The 19,134-nt window shown below is 46.2% G+C and overlaps 1 long non-coding RNA gene across 1 annotated transcript; it reads left to right on the top strand.

Annotated features, from left to right (window-relative positions):
- The first annotated feature begins 806 nt into the window (after positions 1 to 806).
- LOC144149050 (uncharacterized) lies at positions 807 to 6,396 on the top strand. The gene is made up of 3 exons (XR_013318148.1): positions 807 to 1,059; positions 2,420 to 2,693; positions 6,125 to 6,396. It is a non-coding gene; the product is annotated as an uncharacterized LOC144149050 (long non-coding RNA).
- The last annotated feature ends 12,738 nt before the right edge of the window (positions 6,397 to 19,134 follow it).

The following is a 19,134-nucleotide window of genomic DNA, read 5'->3' as shown; positions in this document are numbered from 1 at the left end:
AGACGGTGCCGAACAAACAAGCGTTATCAACGCCAGAATTCTAGCGGCACATTCCATTTCATTCGTGGCTACCGTGGCTTGCGCAGAAAAGGTCGGGTTGACCTGGGATAGCTTTTCTTGAGGCTAATAAGGGAGCTTTGGCTCAATCGCTTGCAGCGCTAGCAATGTGGCCTCGTCTGCAAGATCGGTGCGTGAGAAATAAGCGTTAGGACAGCCAGAATTTCAAAAATGCAGCATAAACTAAACACAAACGACAAGATTCGTTGACAACTTACGTAAGTATACAGTTGTCTTAGGCGGGCCCCGACCACTTGTCAGGATAGCTCAGTGGTAGCGCGTCCGCTTACTGTTTTGAAGGTCCGTGGTTCGATTCCTCGTCGAACCTCGCTTTTTTTTTTTTTTTTTTTTCGGGCGAGGATTTTATTAGCTCTTTTTTTAAGACCAGGGTAAGCGCCTGTTGCTTGCTTTCCATCCCGCCGACATTTACCACCCTCTTCCTAAACCCAAAGTAGCTTGTTGTCTCGCCCCTTCTCCCTTGAGAAGCCCGCCGTGAAAACAAAACCAAAACAAACGTCGAAACTTCTTTACAATATCAGTATATATGTCAGTTACTATATGTGTATTCCCTTTTGCGTTTAAAAACCTCAAATTCGAGTTATAAACACCTTTCAGACTTTGAAATCAGAAAGATAGTTACCAATATTACAGCACTAACACAATTTCTGTCAAACATAAAGGTGCTGCTATTGAAGTCTGGCAACTATCTCTCACTTTTTGTGTGTTTGTTCATGGCGTGTTGTGCCGGGTAGTTGCTGGTTCAGTTTTATCTATTTCAAGCTTAAATCATAGTTATAAAAGCTTTATGGGTGATGTCTACCCTTCCAACCTACGCGTGTGTCGAACATGGAGACCCGGGAAGACCGATCATCGCCGCATAAAATAGTGCGCGTCAAAAGTGGATGACATTGCGTTCGAACAAAGCCTGCTGCCTGTTCGTGTCCGCGAGATGAAGACGACAGTGAAGGAGAATCGTACGTTGGAAACATCGTTTTTGCTAGGGTAAGTACGCATTTTTTATTATTCTGTATTTGGTTGGAACGAGTTCAGTGGTTCACTAAACCCCCATCTCATTTACTCTGAGAGCCTAGGTGATTTAGCATACTTGTTTCGCGCCCAGTCCACTGTTTCCGCAGAAGTCAGCATCAATTTACGCTGAAGCTAGACCTTGGCTACGATGCTCGCGCTGTAGTACACGGCTGCTAAAAAAAAAAAAGAAAGCGTGCACTTGATTCTTTGGCTGGCGTCTCGTAGGTGGTGTGAAGTCTCCCCCCGTACCCGAATTCCGTGCACTGCGCTTCGCAGCTATTGCGCTCGCGAGACCGGCTGCCGCCGTTGCGACCTTGCGCTCTTCGGGCCGCGATATGCGTGCTGTTCTCGTGACGCTCGGCCACAGCGTCGTGAAATCGCTCGCCAACGCACCCCGACAGCGTACGCGTCGACCGGGTGCTGGCGGAGTTGTGCTGGAAGAAAAGCAGGCAAGAGATGAGGACGCAGGAGGTGTAGTTAAACAGATGAGAATTTACAAAGTGCAAGTGAGAGAAACTGGTATGCAAGGGCAGGAAACGGTGAGAGTTCGGGCCGCGCGCCAGCGAGCGAGTGCGGCGATTTCACGACGCCTGAAGTTGCCGAGCTTCACGAGTCCGGCACGAATATGACGACGCCCGTCTGAGAGTTCATAGAGGTATAGAATTCACATACGTGCAAATTGAAGGTGAAATGCGCGCATGTGGCCTCGCAGGGAGCTAGCATAGTCTCGGGGTAGTGGGAGAGATTTGTCTCGGGGTAGTGGGGGAGATTTCACAACTCCAACGAGGCGCCTGCCGATTCCGTCAGAGTAGCTCTCGGGAAGTCTGGGGCTTGATATCAGAGGCATATTTAATGTTTAAATTAGTGCAGAAAATTGAGCGAATTCGCAAGTTCTCATTTTCGCAAAACCGCAGGCCATACAGAGACTAACAAGAAAGCTGTAGGCACTCACTCAACTCGATTTATATTTGAGAATTGAACGTGCAGATACAAGTCAGACATTGAAATGGAGGAGCCTCAACTATCACACACCAGAACCTATTGAAAGCAAGGGATGCAGATTAGCTGCTAGCATGCGTTCCATGCAAATTAGCTCAGCAGTGAGCTTTGCATATATCATGCATACCCCACTCACAGTACCTGCGGGTCTATTAAATACCTTGTTACTGTGACCTACATTTCACTTGGGGTGTTCCGGGATTGTTCTTATTAGTGCCTTGGAGGTTACTGTCTTTAAGCGATTAAAAATCTACTTGATGTAAGCATTCGTGCTTTGTGTGTGCTCTTCTTGTATTTCAACAAGTGTCAGCACACTCAGATTATGCACCTGCAGGTGCTGCTGCTGGCTGTCCTGGGTCGGCTGCCTTCCAATCCAGTTTCAAAAGCTTTGCCAGGGCCTCCCTTGGCCAACCGACACTGCACCTGCTGTACCCAAGTACTGCCTGGCCTTTCGTTGGTGCTCTGTACGCTTTGCTGCCAGGAATGGTCATTCCTTCATCCATCATCTGGCCGCTTGGACCACCCGTTCAGAAGCCAGCGCATTTGCTCGACACATCGGTCCAGGCACTGCTGCCATACCGGTACACCCACCGATTATGTACTTTCAGGTTAGTTATTGCATGTTGTGGAACCTGCCATGATGTATACCTGTTAGCAGAGCTGTGGCCTCTGATTATTTGAAACATTTTCATGAAGCAGTGCTGTGCGTATGGAGCGTGTCATTGCTTAGCAGAGATATTGAAGAGAATCTGGGGCCGATGACTAAAGGGCAAAAAGAGAAATTGGACTGACTTTGAAGCAAGTATTCGTATGTAATCAAGCCAAGCAAACATTTAGGATCTTTCGATATGGTTTTGAACTTGCAACAAAAACTCGTGTGGAACTACTTTCCATTTTAAGTAAGCTAACAATTTTATCTACTTCAGATCATACTGGTATTAATCATACTATACCGAAAAGTACATCCCGCAGTCTGTAGAATTCCGACAGCGCTTTTTTCGCAGTCTCTCATGACAGGCACTATCCTCAATAATTGGAAGATAGTCGAGGTAGCACCAATCTTTAAATCAGGAGACTGTACTTCACCATTAAATTTCCCTAACAAGCACCATATGCAAGGTCGGGGAGCGTTTCATCCACTCTCAGGTGGCTAATTATTTATAAAATCACAATATCACATTCGAATATCACCACGGTTTTCACAAGGGTTACTTGAGAAACACAACTTTCAAGATTTGTTCACGATCGACATTGATCCATTGACGCAGGCTTACAAACTGCGGTAGTTTTTCTCGATTTTTGTAAAGCATTCAATCGCATTGCACACCACAGACTACTTTTCAAACTTCACCCTAATGTCCTCACTTGAGCGAAAGATTTTCATTCTTCTCAAATGCAGTTTACTTCTCCTAATAACTGTAACTGTATACTTTTGGTCGTGCCACTTTGTTGTCCCCCCAGGCAGGTTGCTTGGTCCTGTCTATCTTCCATGTTGCATATCCTCCCATGTAGGTCTATTTGCAGATGATGTTGTAATTTATCACACAATTTCTTTCAACTACTACCGTCAATGCTTTCAATCAGATCTTAACACAATTTTAACTCCTGGTGCTGCAAATGGCTAATGTCGCTTATCTCTAAAACAAAGTGCATGACTTTAACGGTTGCAAGTCTCGAATTGTAAATACTTACTTCATTAACAACAGCCTGGTTACCTCTTGAGACGAAGGTGTTTTGGTAGGCCGGTAGGGGAGGGGGGTTGCATGGTGGATTTCAAAAGGTAGATCAATTGGGAAAATAAGACGTGTGATTAATATTTTCATTTGCACTCCAAAGCTTGCTTTATTTCATATGTTTAACTGACTGCAGTGGCTAGGGTGGTGTCCTGTGGAGGCGAATGTTGGTTAGATACCGCTTGGTGTGGCCGCTTTTCAGATGGAGGCAACACGTTAAGACGCCCGTGTTCTGATATTTCGGTCCGCACAAAAATACCCAGGTGGTCAAAATTAATGCGAAGCCTTCCCCTACAGTGCTCCCCATATCCCGAGTGTAGCTTTGGCGTGTTAAACCACCGTTTTTTTCTTTCTTCATGTTTTTGGAATATTACCTGCTGCTGTAGCAGGTGCAACATAAAGGTGAAATTATGCATGTTTCCAAGAGCTAAATATAAAGACCATATTGAAGTGCGTTTATGGGTCTATCTCATAGCAGTAGTGAAAGGTTATATACTCTGGTGCAGGTTAAGAACGGCAATGGCTCATGTAGTGTAGTCCAGTGTTTGACAAAATGCCGTGTAGGCAGGTAAAAGCATTATTGCAATGATGAAACGTAGGTCACTGACCAAGTCAAAAAACCCATTTAACGGTTTGGTGCTTGTTCACGGTGAGCATGTGTCGTGGAAAACGAAGCTATATATTTGGCATTACGCAGTGCAATAAGTTTGCATAGATATGGTGCGGATTGCCATCCATTATATTGATAATGTTGGGCGTCGTCTGAACGATGAGGGACTCGACCAGTAATCGAGAAGATAGATTGCACTCAGTTGTCAGTAATTTCGCCTTGTTCCAGTCGACCACGTGTCCCGTCCTCTCACGGTGCTCTGCCAGTGAACTTGTTTTTGCATGGCCCTTGTTCACTTCGTTTCAGTGCTGCGTTAATCTTCTGTGCAGATTGCCTGTTTCGCCAATGTACACTGATTTGCATTCAGCGCATGGAATCTAATAAACAACACCCGGAAGCTTGGAACGTGAGAGGGGGTCCTTCACGCTGACAATGTCAGAACGCAGCTTGCTAGTGGGCACATGCACGATGTATGCACTGCGTTTCTTGAAAATGCGTGCGGGAGTTTCACTGATGTGTGGGACGTAGGTAATTACTGCACGTTTGGATGCAGTCCTTGTGGCTGCCTAAAGCATTGTATTCAAAAAGAAGCTAAGAGGGCGAATAGCAGGAATCCGCATTGACATTAGCAGGCAGAAGCGTCCACAAGGCCTGTGTCAAAACGTGCTGCAATTCTCGTCCTACACATCAATCACGCTTTTGCACGCATTTTCAAGAAACACAGTGTGCACATCGTGCACGTGCCCACTAGCAAGCTACGTTCTGACATTGTCAGCGTGAAAGACCCCTCTCACGCTTCAAGCTTCCAGGTGTTGTTTATTAGATTCCGTGCGCCGAATGCAAATCAGTGTACATTGGCGAAACAGGCAATCTGCACAGAAGATTAATGTAGCACCGGAACGTAGTGAACAAGGGCCATGCAAAAACGAAGCCCAAACCAGCCCTGACACCAGAGGTCACATCCCTGAAAGGTATTGCATGTGATATCTGGCATCAGAACTCATAGCTAACTCATAATTTCGCAAAAGCAAGCATCCCCTAATATGAAACTTCTGGCACAATAAATGGTCTCACATGTGAGAGTTTTAGCAGTCCGTCTGTTCCGTCACGTACGTAGCTAGCGTGTTTACCGGGACCCGTCTGGGCACTTAGGCATTCTTCACAGTGGGGGGATTAGTTCCGCACGCCGGCCGCGGCGGCCGCTTTTCTGATGGAGGCGAAAAGCAAAAACGCCCGTATGTACGAGATTTCGGTGCACGTTAAAGATCCCCAGGTGGTCAAAATTAATCCGGAGCCCTCCAGTATGGCGCGCCTTATCGCCCGCGTTGCGTCGTCGCGTTAAACCCTACAATCAATCAATCAATCAATCAAGTTCCGCACGCCTGCCTTCGCCATGTCCGTGCCTCCTCGCCCTTCCGCGCGCACAGGCGCAGACCGGTTCCGGCAACCCTGTAACAACGTAACCAACGGAACGACGGACTGCTAAAACTCTATTGTGCCTGAATGCCATTCATGAATAATGGTTTGCTACGGGCCCAGCATGGGTTAGCTTGCAAGAAAAAATGCTACAGGGTATTAGTTTATTCCCCAAAGTGTTGCTTTTTACTGGCAACCTGTTTGGCAATATTTGTTACCCTTTTACCACATGGTCTTTTGTTCACAAGGTCATTGAACCCTTAATTCTCTCTATCTACAGCTCTTTTTCAGATCTATGTGGCCAGGCTGCGTCTGCGGAGCCCACTGAAGCCAGGCTAAAGGTGGTGCGAAAGCACCTTTCGCAAAAGCACGGCGACATGCAGCGCAAATAAATGAGTGAGCAGCACAAAATGAACTTCTCTATTTTTATTTTGCTAAAAGGCCTACATACTTGCCAAACTTGTAAACCAGTTCCACACCTCACAGCATGTGTCCTAAGTCAATCTCGTCATCGGACCTATAGCTTCACCAACACACTGCATTCAGACCAACAGACTGCATTCAGACCGACAGACTGCATTCAGACCGACAGACTGCCATCAGACCGACAGACTGCCATCAGACTGACAGACTGCCATCAGACCGACAGACTGCCATCAGACCGACAGACTGCCATCAGGCCAACAGGGTGCCATCAGACCGACAGACCGATATGCCGAATTTCCGGATTGGCTGTCGGTCCAACAGCCTGAATGTCTGTTGGGATTTCTCTTGGGGGATGTGCAAAGTAAGATTCAATTAGTTTTTGAAATGTTCCTCTAAAACCATAGCACCCCAACTTTTCTAGTAAAATCTTGTGGTTAACGCAATCGAAAGCCTTAGAATAATCGACAAATATACTTAATGTGTAATGTTCTTTTTCAAATGATTCCAAAATATAGTCTTTCTGAGTCAACAGAGCTGTCTCTGTTGAACGTCCCTTTCTAAAACCAACTTGGCACTCTGTTATAAGGTTGTGTTTATCTGAAAAATTAGTGATGCGGATGAGTATAAGTTTCTCAACACACTCGGAAAAAACCGGTAGAATGGAAATAGGACGGTAGTTTGTGAAACTGTTAGTGTCGCCATCCTTAAATGTTACAGCAACTTTGGCTAATTGCAGTTTCTTTGGAAAAACGCCTTCTGCAAAAATGCAGTTCACTATATGTTGAATTGTAGAGATTATATTTATGACATATTTAACTGGCTGAATTTGCAGGCCGTCAATGTCAGAACATTTGCTATTTTTACTAGACATAATAATGGTTGATATTTCATGCGCTGAGGTGGGTGTTAGAAATGCGCTCTCTGTGACTTGTGGCTTTAAATACTCAGCACACCTAGGGTTATAACTACTGTTTGCTACTGAAACAAAAAATCTATTGAAGGCATCAGCTAATTCTTTCCCTGCTAGGTCGACGCCATTAGAAGCAATTACGGATACTGATTCATTATGCGTCGTTCGGCCAAGTATAGCATTTAACCTTTTCCATACGAGATCAGACCTTTTCAGTACTTCAGGATTGAAGAGATCATACAGATATCGTTGTTTGGCATCACGAAGGAGGCTATTTAACTTATTTCGATGTTGCTTAAATCTCTGAAAAACGGATGGATCTTTTCTTTTAAGAAATCTTTGAAAAAGTTTATTTTTTTCCCGAATTCCTTTTAAGCACTCTTTTGTTATCCATGGTTTTCGCGCTTTTCGAGGTTGTTTTCGTACTTTTGGGGGAAGCATCTAAAATATATCGTTTGGAAGGTTTCTAGAAAACTGTTGTAAGCTTCTTCTGGATTCAAAGTTTGGAAAACCTCTGTCCAATCAACTCGCATAAGTTCTGTGCTGAAACGCTCTAGTGTAGTGGGATTAATATCACGTGAAGTTACAGCTGGTACAGGCTTCTTCAAGGGATTAGTGGGCTTTAGGTTATCTAGCATGAGGAAGATAGGGAGGTGATCACTCAAGGGGTAATCAATAACACCGGCGCTATGTTTTTCTATTTCAGAATTCGTAATAAAGACATCGATTGAGGTCTCCGTTCTAGATGTAACACGTGTCGCTAGGTGAATTGCATTAATACAACTATTTGCCTCAATAATTCTCATAACTTCTCCTTGAACCGACGAGTGCTGTAAGAAGTCAATGTTAAGGTCGCCCCCTAGGGTTACAGAGTAATTGTTTTCGTTTATCCAGTTTAAATATGTTTCTAAAAACACAAGGAAGTCCGAAAGCGCCCCTTTAGGAGGGCGATACATCACACTGAAAATGTTAGTATCGCTTTTCAGTGTTAAGATTTCGTAGTCGGGGGCTTATATAGAAAAGCTAGTGACTATAGAGCAAGAAAAAATATTCTTCGACAGGATTGCAACGCCATCTCCTTGTTTATAGTTACGGTTTAAAAAATAAGACGTATACCCATCTAGTTTTAACACTTCTTGTTCGCTTCGATACCATGTCTCCGTTAACATGATAGCATTAAACGGAGGTGTTATGCCTAGTAACAGCGTCAATTCTTCATTTCTAGCCGACTGAGCATTTATGTGAACAAATGAAACAGATGGTTTTTTTCTTATCTGCAAAACAACGGAATTCTTCTATTGAAAAGCGGTGGTTGTTCATAGTATATTAGGGTCGAACTTTGGATAAAAGTTTACTCTATCTTATCAAGGTCGTCGGGGGAACGGATCAGAAGAGCACGCGTCGATTCAGCCTTCCTTACAAAAATTTTTCCGTTTTTCGTCCAGCAGAAACGCCAGTTATGTTCCTTTTTTTTGCGACGGTCATTCCGAGCAGTTTTTTCAGCGACGGGCAAAGATGCTCGTTTACATAGATGGGCAGTGCATTCTCTTGTCTGACAAGAAAGTCGCTTTTTCTTTGCCTTTTCCAGGAACGCATCACGTTTAGAACGGCAAATAAACTGCACGACAATGTTCTCACGTGAGCTGTCCTTCGTAGGTACGCGGTGATATATCTCAAGATCATCGTCTGTCGCGTGCTCATTGATAACATTTCCAATCGTAGCCATAAGTTCTGACAGATTCTCTCCAGGGACACCTTTGATTTCAATGTTGTTATTTCTACTGTATTGTTCCAGCTGTATTATTCGGTGCTCATATTCAACAACCTGCTTTTTTAACATTCCGCGCTCAGTTTCGAGGGAGCTGTTTGCTGCCTTCTCTGCATTCTGCTCTTCAGTTTCCTTGAACCGGTCTGTCATTTCTTGGAATGACTTGTTTAAGCTATCCAGAGTTGTCTTTATTTCACGATTTTCCTTCCGCAGCTCCCTCTCAAGTGATTTGCGCATGTCAGTCATCTCTTGCCGAAATTCTTTTAACAGCGTGTCTAGTTCACCGCGAAGCACACTCATGGTAGAAATGTGGCAGCAGCAACAGCAGAACGGGAGTTCAAAAAATACATGCACAGGTCACAAGTTCCGACAAAAATGCCAACCTGCGCAGAAGTAGCGGAGCTCGTCAGTCAACCAGCACGCCTGCTGCCACTGCTGCCAAGTGAGGATTGATGCTCCGATGCCTTGTTTATGTACGCTGATCCTGCATGGGGGCGTCGCTCCTCCACCGGTGTGACCTCGGTGCTGCGTCAGTAGCTGGCCATCGGCTGGATCGGCGGCAATCGCAGACGGTTCCTCTCGCAGGGGACAGCGATGAAATGTTATCTGCGCAGAAGTAGCGGAGCTCGTCAGTCAACCAGCACGCCTGCTGCCACTGCTGCCATTATCATCACCATCTAAGCTCCTTAAGGTGGGCTTTACGGTTAGTGTTGAGCATACACAAATCGCATGTTAAAGTAAGTTAATTCAAGCTTTGTTTGCAAAGCAACGCGCAAGATGCCTTGCCTACATATTTCCCCGTCCCATCTTCTGGTCGACCACGCCCTTCCCCCCCCCCCTAAAAAAAAAATTCCTGGCTACGCGCCTGGCACACACCCAATCAGGAGTACGTTCAGCATGCACGCCGGTTGTTTTAAAAAAAAAGGGTGTAATGTATTGCTCAGAAGACTCGATGCTTGCACGCATCTTGGAGCAGCAACGGCCTTGACAGATGTGTTTGAGTGGTTTTCCTCTCTCATAACATCCACAGTGCTTTCAGAAAAAGCCCCAGGCCTTGCAATTAGCATGTTCCAGTTAAGAATAATGCAGCTGATACTTTACACTTTCAAATTTTTTTCTTTGTGGAAGGATGTTTCGTTATTGGCGGTACAGCACTAGCGTGCGTAAATCGCAGCCTTCAGAACCCCAATCAGGCCTCTTTAAATGGTACGGGCAGTTACATAACTATTTGAAAAAGTGGACTGCAAGGACTGTCAATTCACATGATAAACATCCAAAAAATAGCTGAAAACAGAACTGGTAAGGCTTTATCGAAGACTAAACTATGAAGGTAATAACATTTTTGTGTACCTAAGAAATATGGCTTCACCGTAAACATGACTAACACCAGGAAATTCGTATACATGGCGATTAACTGCTACGCCCACATTATGATTTTGGGTGAAACTTTGAGTTTTCCAAAATTAACAATAAAGGTTGCCATTTAGTGGCTACATGTAGGTTATGCATGAAACACCAATAATTGTTGTTACGGGGGCGAGAACTTGTACATTCAAGTGATCGAACATTATTCAAGTATGGTAGCCCACTGTGCTACCAAAACTGTGTTTGAAAACTTACGTTCTAGCGGCCAAACACTGTTGACAATGCTTGTGGCTCTCGACCGGTTGAATGGAGGGACGTGATGTGCTCAGACCGTCCAGGGTCTAAAACAGGTTGACACATGATTACCCCACAGGCAAGAATGGAAATTATTGGGTGCACGAATGTTACAACTCGGGCAACACAACATTCAGCCAAAATCAATGCCCGCGTACAGCGGCACCGTACACATGGTGAGGTGGCTCGCCGCAAACGCAACGAAGCTTGCGAGGCGCGCACATTCGCTCGCAAACGATTCTCCCTCGCCATTCCCAACACGGCACAAACGACAGCGGTGATTAAAGAAGCCGTAAACGCTGCGCAGCTCAGTTTAGAGGAGTGCCGCCCGTGTTCTGATAAACTACGCGTAAGACGTGGTTCGCAAGGGTGAACTCTGAAGCTGTTCAATATAGTGCTCCGGAATGGGAAACGTTACTGAGTTACTGAGCGCCGCAGCGTTACTGAGCCTGAGTGCGTTCAGCGCTCAATGCAAGCACCACAATGTTCTTTCGCACATCGCCTTTCTAGAGACCAGCCCTCTAGGTTCAACCTAGCCAGTTCAGTTAAACAATTCACACACGCGGGCTCCTGTTAACGAATCCTTAAAGCGGCGATGACAGCTACAAACGACATCCAGTGACAAGAAAGGCGGCAAATGTGACGAGACAGCTTACCTGCCAGGACGTTTAACGACGCAGAAGAGCAAACGACGTTCAGGGTCAAGCGCCAAACGAAATTAGCCGTCTTCAGGTGCAGAGTTGTTCTCAAATACTTCTTCGCGAAGTCGAACACGACAGCCACAACCGAAAACGACGAGGGACCCAATTAACCCTGATAACTGCGCTTGTTTAACGGCACGACGGTACACCACAGATCACAATCGACGCCAGACGGGTGACGGGACGATCGAGGAGGTAACTGGCCGCGCCGCCGCACGCCGTACTCAGGGTGTCGGCCATTGGCAGCGGGTTGCGTAAACAAATTAAAACGACAACAATAAATAATTGCCTATTTTACTGAATATAACAGTAACTTATTATTTTTTGTGTGTAATATAATAAAGAAGCTTAAATTTTTATGTTTACAAACACAAAACGCGAACTGAGTTTTTTGGCGCTCAATTTGAACGTTAAAAAAAGCAGCAGATAGTAAGATAACACTCCGCAATGAAATTTGGCAGTGTTCTAGTGTAAGTAATCGTATTATTATTTGGCGTCTGTTTATTTAGCGCCCGATTTCACGCCCCCTCCCCCCCCCAACTTTTGTTTTCTTTTGATATCAGCCTTGTTCTCCAACGTTGTTTCTGCAGGAGAAACTAGGTGGTCTGTTTATTGCATTTGTACACAATATTTACGGTCGCTAACAATAAGAATGGAATAAAATTGTGATTGCTAGTACGTTATAACTCCACTGAGTGACGAGAATGACTGTTGTCAGAGGGGGATATGATTGTGCTGGTGGGTTAGGGGAGGAACAGGGAACGGCGGAATGATGATACAGGTGTCACAGTTCAAGGTTCTGCTGTGCTCCGTGCAACGCTGTAGAAAACAAAAAGTGGGAGGGGGAGTGTTATTCTGTCGATGTCGTAATAAGCGAGGGCTGATATTTTTTCCTGTTTCAACGTCGGTGCTGCCGCTGCTTTTTATTGAATTTGGCAGCTTTTTTTTTTTGCTTTTGAACATTTTTGACGAGGTTGGGTGGATGGTACAATGGGATGTCTTTTTGAAATTATATTGCATGCATGGCCTCAATCAATGATGAGCTGATCACCTTTTCCACACCCTTTCAACACCCTTCCAAAAAAAAGGGTGTTGAGGTTGGTCAACACCCTTTTTTCACGCAAAAAGGGTGGAAAGCTACAAAAAAGGGTGTTGAGATTCAAGAAAAAGGGCGTAAGGGCCTCCCAACACCCTTTTTTTCAATTATCTTACACCCTTTTTGGCCAAAAGGGCGTAAAAAAGTTTAGTGTGCATGCGAGTCTCAACATCTCAATCGCCGCTCCGAGGCCCCATGCATTTCTAAGGCAATTGTAGGCGCGCCGAGTTCAATATATCCGATGTGAATTTCGTTATAAGGAATATGTTTAACATGCATTTTCTTAGCGGATTTGGTTTTGTTTGATATATAGCATATTTCGCTTTATCCGAGTTTGTTATAATTGGGTTTGACTGTAGATGCAAATGACGATGACTACCACTGGCACAATACAAAGCGAAGACGGAACATGTAAATAAACCATTTTAAACCTAACGCAATTCGTGGTGGTGTGTCCTTCACTGCTTACATTGAAGGAAATCATCAAGTTTCGCTATGTTTCAAGCCTTGCGCGACTTAGTACAAGCTTCGCCAATTTTTTTAAACCACGTTGCTTTCCCGTTGGACAATTTCGAAGACCGAAATCACTGATGAAGGGTTTCTTCGGATATTCTCATGTAGAAGCCAGGAAACTTCGGCGCTCGCACACCACCGAATTGACCGAAGCGAAATGAGTAGAGTCCTCCGCACCGCAGATGCACATGGGAGGAAACTAGGCATTTCAGTCGTTCATACTTTCTGTATTTGAAGCGACACAAGTAGACGATCACTCACTGCGAATTCTCTTTGAGCGACTACTTATGTTATGCATATAATCAGGAATCCCCGAATGATTTGTTGTGAGCAATATATGAAATCTCCAGCTTGCAACAACATTAAACATATAGCGACACATCTATACCCCGGCAAATAGCCCCAGAAATCGAAGGGAATCGAATCATACTACGCAAATTCGGTGGAGGGAGGGTATTTACGTGTTTTCTTGTTTTTTCTTTCTTTTCAGAGATGCAGCGGCGATGGTCGTTGCCCTGAACATTGCACATGTAATAAATGGTTTAGGAGCTGCTATTAACAAACATGAAGAACACTTTGATGCTTGGGTGTTTTCTTCGTTAAATAAAACAAGCGAGGGAAATTTTCTTTGTTCGGCATCTCCTGGCGCTCAGAGTGAGGTGGCCAAATAAAATGCACCATTGCTTGTTTTATTTTGTCAATTATTCAATCAATCGATCAATCATTCGGTCGATCGACCGGTCGATCAATCAGGTTCTATTTACGGTCCAGAAAAACAGCGATAAATCGGAATGAAGGAGAGGCCGCTCATTTGACGTTTGAATTCACTGCCGACACGCATCGGCAGTGGGACGCAACGTACACACAGAACACAAATAAGCCGGAATGGGAGTAAATGGCTTGTGTCATAACTCAGTACCAATTCGGAGTTTTCAAAACTCCTTCCAATGGGAGTTTCTCCTTACTCCCATTATTTCGGCAGTTTTTTTAGTAGCATATGGGAGTTTCATTTTACTGCCACTACAATGGGAGTTTCCAGGGGTACCATTGGGAGTGTATTGTTTCCTCCAACTGGGAGTTTTCAGGGGGCGCATTGGGAGCAGTGTTGACCTGCATTCGAGGTTTTTTTTGTGTGTGTTTTTGTGCGCTTCATATATATGCGCTGCAGTGGAATTTATTACTGCATTTGGGAGTTCTTAATAAAGGCACATGCCGCATTTTTATTTTTCGTTGGGGATCACGTAATTTCTAGTCTTTTTCCGCTTCAAACGTTGAATGGCGAAACGTGAAAAGTTTGTTTTCTGCACAGTCAATTTATTGCATAAAAATTACATGGATACCATATACGTGTGAACACGTTCATAAGACAATAAAAACACTGAATCAACAAAACACCTACATCGAGAACACAAGGTATCTTGGTAAGAACTTTATCTACTACAACACTCCTCAACGAAAAAAATTTAAGCCATTTGCAAACAATGAGGTCAGCATGTCGTCGGTGCGCTGTTTGCTTGCACCTGCCTCCCAAACGCTGACGTTGCCGCACCCCCTGGCACGTTCTTCTGGAAGCCACAGCAGCACATTCATTAGAGGGACAGCAAAACGCTTTAAATCTGCGGTAACAAATGCATAAGCATATTGGGCATCTGACCTGAAAAAAAAAAAAGGAAACGGCACTGTAAAGACGCTGAACTTGTCACTCTTGTGTCCCACTTTCCGTAATGTCTGAATGTTTATTTAAAGCTACGCAAAATTGCACTTCTGTCCGAGACACCTGCGCTCACTAGTTCGTCAAAACGAAGTGTTCTGCTGTTCAAAAAGGTGCGCGACCCTTCCTTGTGGCGACCAACTTCTCAAAATGCTTCATTTCCCTCTTTTCCTTGCGTGTAGTGTTCTGGGAACGAGATTCAGATTTTACCCCCCGCACTGCCCCTCTCTCCCCTCACCGAAAGTTAAGGAAAAATTTCGGTCGGTGTGACGCCTGCGCGTGCCCCCCTTCAAAAAAAAAAAATAATAAGCAGTCGTCTGTCGACTCTACAGAATGCTCCCTCGAATGGCATTTGCTGGTTATAGTTACACGCGCCTAGCGTACGGAGAGCTCCCACGGAGCCCCGACCTTCTCCCTTTCCAGTGAAAGCAATTAATCGCCGGCGGCACGCGGCAGTCACCCTCCTCGTAGCAGGCGCGGCTGGCACCACACCTACTTCTCAAGAAAAGCGGCTGCCCTGCGACGTTTGACCGGCCAACTTCACCCTCGCTTGCCAGTAAGCCACAGACACAGCCTAACAAAAACACCTAAGAGCCGTCCAGAGTTCGGACAGTTTTCATTCTGCTTGCGAGTGTGAACCAGTGAGTGTTCTGCTCGAGACCCGCGCAAATACGCATTGCTTTCACACCGTTCGGCCTCCCCAATGACGTTCCGGGCATGGTGCCGTCTTTCACGCACAACGCTCACCTCCAGTGGCGGAGAATCGCCCGGGCAGTGGCGCGGGAAACACGTTGAGATTATTTGACGCTAGAAGGGGCACAAGTCTGCCAAAATGTTGGGTACAATAAAAAACGTGAAAATCTTACCTTCAACCACCTCGCAGAGGCACAACCGCGTTGTTTTTAACGAGCCACTCTCAGCGATCACTGCATTTAGGCTTCGCGTCGGCTCGCTGGCGTATTCCGTCGGGTCGAAGGTCGGTTACACGGAGGCGACGTTGCAGTCCGTCGCACGTCAGTCCAGGCTGGTTCCACAATGTTCGCAACGAGCTTCGGTTGTTGGGAAGCACTTCACATCCGTTCGTCCGGCCGCAAGTTCACACTGGCAATAAATTTTCGGGGGCGCTGGAGCTCACATGACACACGACACCAACTGGCAGCCATTTTGTAAGGACCCGTAAAGGAGGAAGGGGTGAAGGAGGAGGAGAAGGAAATGGAGGTGGCGTGGGAGTTTTTAATACTCCCATTAGGACAAACGCAGTAATCACAGCCAGATACTGCGTTTTGTGAAGAGGTACAACCGTGGTAAATGCGCTTATTTACGACGGCTTGTGGCCCCCGGTGTAAACTGGCAGTTTTTCCACCATCATACTACCACACGTGGGAGCAGGCCGCCTGTCGTGAGGAGTTTAAAAGACGTATTCCAGCCAAGAAACTCCCATTCAGGCTAACTTGTGTTTTGTGTGTAGAAAAAAAGACAGGTTATAACCGATAATAATTGGACCCTACAAAGTTTTTTTTTCTTTATCTTAAATCATTATTTCTTTCAGATCGAAGCACATCCAGAACTGAAAATAGGAGTTCTCGCGGCACCTCAGGCAAAAGTTACTGCTATGCCCAGCAAATAAACTAGAAACTTACTCAAGAAAATTATCTCTTTTCCCGGTCTTGGCGTCCTTCGAGCGCTCGAGTTACGTGATTACTACAGTGTAGTGGCTATTAGCCGGCTTTCTCCAGTTGCAGGAATAAGCGCTTTGCATAGCCACATTTTACAGCCCGCACAAGCAAACCAGGAACGAAATGCCGGTCTGCTGGAATAGGATTCCGTTTTCCAAATTGATGAATACCAATACGGTTGTGTTTCAACAGGTATTAAAAAAGGCGAAAGGAGCAACTGGTTCTGATAAATAGCCATTATAAGATTTCCCTCTGCTTTCTGGCCATTCTCAAACTTACTAAACTAACTAGTTTAAATTGGTACAAATGGGAATCACTAAGCTCCCATGCCCAAATGTTACGGTGTCCGCGCTTGTGTCGCGCGGTGATGTAGCCCCGAGCAAGAACATTGGGATCGCAAGGTGCCGCTGTCTCACCCTTCGAATGACGCTCCTCCCTGTTTTCTTTCTGCGGACGCACGTCCGGGCTACAGCGGCGGGGTCCGCTGCTCTAGCCCTGGCGTCGCCGAAGCCTCTGCGTTCAAGATGCCACCCCTGCGAATTCGAGGTAATGGCAGGCAGAATCTCTGGTTTCACTCTTTGTAGAGCCACGTCTGTGAATTCAATTGGCGTCGCATTGGTAGTTGTTGTGGGTGTCGTTTACAACTTTGCTTTCCAACCACCTTCACACCATGGATTGGAGCCAATTTCTTCTCTTTTTTTGAGTGTTGGCGCATCAGCGCCTGACGGACGAAGCGGAGCAAAACATTTCTTGAGCGGACGCTTGTCTTGTATACTACAAGATAAGCTTATCCTTTACCGTGGTGTCCATGGTTTGTGTTTCTTTTTTGTGCATTTACATATGTTTTATCGACTAGCTTTACGGCGGGGTGCGTGCGTCAGGCTGATTTGCCGCTCGCGAAGTTTTTTGTGTGTCCCTTATTCAAATTTCGCACGACTCAAACCCTTTTTGTGCTAATCTATTTATTCTAGGGGCAATAAATGTATCTTGCGTGTGAGGTGTAAGGTTCGAGGGCGGAGGTGATCGCACCTAAGCGACCCGCCCCCCCCCCCCCCCCCTTCCCCGTTCCCCCGGCGCACTTCCAGGGACGGGCCGTCGCCGCAAATTAAGCCACCTGTACGCAAGGTTCGCGGGGGAACAAGACCGGAGCGCGGGAACAAGACCAGCGTATGCAAAAATTCCTCCGGTGTGGACGGTGTGAGGTCCGAGCCGAGCGCTGATGTCGCCGCTCTGCCTGCAGCACCCCCCCCCTTCCCCCACAACGACACCGACTGAAGACCTCCTTATTTTCCAGAAGGGACCGCTGGCAATTTGGCTGCCGGATGCATGGGGGGAAGGGGCACGGTAGCGCTCTAGACGGCGCCCGGAGGGGGTCAAAACGATACGGCGGGCTTTCACTACTTTGGGTGGAATCTACCCGTGCGTAAACGTCACTGAACTCGGCTAGGGCGCAATGCATGACTTGAATTCCTTAGTTAGTAACCAACTCGCCCAACTTAGCGCCTCAGTTGGCATTGACGTTTCTTGTTTTCTTTAACGTTTCCCCTTCCCTCGCTAATCCCGGAGAGAGGAAAAGGGTCTGTTGCTGTCGAACTTGCTGCACGACGCGGGTGGAGTGCCGCGGCGCCGACTACACCCTGGCAAGCTTCTAAGCCACACTTCGGGCTACTTCTATAGTGGTAGAACGACGTATGGAAGACCTCGGCCATGGCTGCCCTTAGCGGGCACAATAACTTTAATAACAGGGATGCTTTTATGATGATTACTATGAGCGGAGCATACCCAACGGGAGATTTAACATCTTCCCACGCCCAGATAATCGATAGTTGAACACTGAATCCGCAATCCTAACATTCTGGTTCTCGGCCCATAGCCAGCCCTTGCGAAGTGGTCGTGAATTTGTCACCTTTTCTGTTTCCATCGATGCGTGCAGCATCGCTCAGCCTTCAGCACACCCTGGTGGCGCCAAGGCGTAGCGTATAACAACCAAACTGGGCGAATAGCTCCCTCAAGCGTTTTCAGTCCCGTAGGTTTGTATAAACTGTAGTAAATGTGGTGTCGAGATATTCCTAAATTATCGGTGTAGCCGCAAGTTTCGCGTAGCGAGTAGAGTGGTCTTCCCCAATCAGTATGCCGGCAGTCTCAAGTTTTCCTTTTGGTCTTTTTTACTTCAGAGAAGCCTGCTTTCGTATTGGGTGTCAGAGTACTATGTGGCTCCACTACTTCTTGACCACATCTTGCTGTTTTATGCAACTGACAAGCAGTGAACAGCAAGGTTTATTCTATGGTTTCAATTTCAGTTCGATCAAACTACTGGGATTCGCGCGTGACTGCAGCCCTTTCAACTACTTCGACGGTAGTAGATTGTCGGGTTTTAAGAAGTTCCGATAAGGATTCACCCTTCATGAAGTCTGGAACAAAGATGTACTCAAACCCAAACTCTGCAGGCTGTAGGCTTTTTTTCCAGTCCGTAACCTCATGTTTTTCGTCTTCAATTTTAGCGGAAGCAGCCGAGTCGTCCTTGTCTGTTGCACGTGTATCCTCGCAGTCTTCACCCTTGCCTTTTGTTGGGACACCCGAGGCTACCACAGTGTTGGGTGCCACCTGCATGTTCGTGTGTTCAGCCTTTTGGTAGGAAGCATCCTGCGCTGCGACGACGGCTTGTTCCTGTACGGAGACATGCGAGACGTCACCGGGAAAATTGTTGACAGTCTTCTCTTTTTAGATGCGACGCTGAGAGGAGCATCTCTTGCCGGCGGCCCTGTCCTGCGTCGTCCGTCCGCGTCGGCGTCCGCACAGCTGCGTCTCTCCCTCCGCTCGCCTCCTCTCC

Source organism: Haemaphysalis longicornis, unplaced genomic scaffold (assembly GCF_048455015.1).
Source record: "Haemaphysalis longicornis isolate Haplotype H1 unplaced genomic scaffold, Haemaphysalis longicornis Haplotype H1 scaffold_8, whole genome shotgun sequence".
Lineage (NCBI taxonomy): Eukaryota > Metazoa > Arthropoda > Arachnida > Ixodida > Ixodidae > Haemaphysalis > Haemaphysalis longicornis.
The sequence above is the reverse complement of the archived record's forward strand: the minus strand, read 5'-3'. Positions and strand labels throughout refer to the sequence as shown.